Raw genomic sequence first — 2,050 nt, 5'->3', positions numbered from 1 at the left:
GCAACCTAGCATCGGACTTTGGCACCCTCATTGTGGCAGTGATTATACAAAGTGTTAGTGAAATTGGCGACAATGTACTTAGAGGCGTTTTTATTATTTCTACATTGTCATAGCATGTTCTCCAACACCTTAACTGTGGAGAGGAGAGATTTGGTACTGTAATGATTCTGTTATGTGCAGTGACAAAGTCGGTTGATCTAAGGGCAATGGCGTATCCTGGATAACGTCTTAAAACTAAGTACATTGTTAATCAGATCATTTGACAAACGACGAGCTCTAATTCCGAAACCGACTTTAAAATATATATGTAGGAATGTGTACTATTATTGGGAAAATATTCACTGAGTATTATCAGAATAGTCTTTCAGTATCCAAGGAAAGATAAAGCGCAGTAATAATTATTTTGATTAGAGATGCAGCCTTGTCAAGGAACTACTACTATTTCAAGAGGGTACTTTACTTGTGGTCTGACCTTAGAAATCAATGATTTACTCAAAAGATGTATGTATAAGCTAGATAAGGCCGACTTACAAGATGTTTTTCTTAACTTAATCATGTATTTGTTTCTGCTTAATTCTTGTGTTTTGTGATTTTTTTTTTATTGTGTAAGTGTAAAATTTACTGCGTTTTACGAATAAATATATGAATTTGATTTTTATTTATTTAACTCCTATTACCACTTAAAATATCCATATGTAACAGTCACAAGTTTCATCTCTACCAAAATTAGTCTTTGGAATATGTAAAAAAAAAATCCAGGTATGAAAGGAAATAAGTAAATAGTAGTATTTCTCAGTAAGTTTATTTATGTTCATCTTAAAATGAGGAAAGCAGTCATAACACGGGAAAAATAATGCTCGTAAAATAACCTGAAATAAATTACATGAGGATATTGCTTACTGTTTTTTTTTCCAAATTCAGATCAGTGCAATATATGATCTGCAAAATAAACAGGGATCTAGGTCATGACAGACTGCAGATCAGACAATATTTCACATGTAATCTTTCCTGTACATGCTCTGCGTGACCGCTAGACCTTGTAGGCTCAGACTGGAATGTCACTTGAGGGTAAACCATTATCCTAACAGAAAAGCTGTTCTCAAAATCATTTTCAGGCGTTCAGAATACTTATCCACACTCTAAAATTTTCGATCTCGTCCTCCCTGTTGGCAGCCTTCAGACAAAGCAAAACCATTCGTTGTAGAAGCACCGATCTCTATAGTGGAAAAGAATGCGTTGAAAAGAGGTATTCTGGATGATAATTATGCTTTCCATATTATCTCGTAGTGTTTGTTTTTGATGACAGAGATGTTATTAAGATTTTTTTTATAAGTTATCTGAAGAAATTATGCACAAATTCATCCTAAGCATATATTATTACCTATGCAAATTTCAACGTTAAACAATATCTTATGGATGAACCTTTAGAAATTATATGCAAACTCACCTACACAAGCCTTCCAACCCTGGTAATCGAAAGATATTAACACAGTCCTCACAAACTCGATCAACCTTGTTGTAGATCTCACGATTACCCATTCTCCCTCTACAGGTGCCGTCCATGAGACTGCCCGAGGCGATCCCGAACAGCACAATCACTACCACCAACCATATCCTCTGCGGCGAAAGAATGAAAGGACGTATAGTGGATAGCCAAAATGAATAAAGAATTGATGGTCACCAGAATATTAAGGAACCTATTTCCACATACATACAATTCTGTTAAACCCTTACAATTGCCAAGTGGTACATAGGGGAATAACGCGCAGACTAAAGTAAATCAAGCTGTCTGAAGTGGAAGTGTATCCTGGGAAGGCGGGAATGCAGTGCAGTGACTAGTCTGCTTCCCCCTTTTATATACATGTTGCCGTGACAAAGCCACTAATTGCCCCCATACAGTATGATTTTCCAACCTTCCAATTTTCTAAAGATGAAATTTATTCCTTTTCTGTAAAACGTGCTTATAAACGTTTTCATGAATTATTTTTACTTTCTCTCAGTTTATTTTCGGAATGGTGTCTCTTCTCTTAACTACCACATTTCTCTTTCT

The 2,050-nt window shown here is 35.6% G+C and overlaps 1 pseudogene; it reads right to left on the bottom strand.

The window, feature by feature from the left end:
* Window positions 1-902: 902 nt before the first annotated feature.
* Window positions 903-1,760, bottom strand: LOC119589129 (annotated as a pseudogene).
* Window positions 1,761-2,050: the final 290 nt, after the last annotated feature.

Source organism: Penaeus monodon, chromosome 25 (genome assembly GCF_015228065.2).
Source record: "Penaeus monodon isolate SGIC_2016 chromosome 25, NSTDA_Pmon_1, whole genome shotgun sequence".
Classification (NCBI taxonomy): Eukaryota; Metazoa; Arthropoda; class Malacostraca; order Decapoda; family Penaeidae; genus Penaeus; species Penaeus monodon.
The sequence above is the reverse complement of the archived record's forward strand: the minus strand, read 5'-3'. Positions and strand labels throughout refer to the sequence as shown.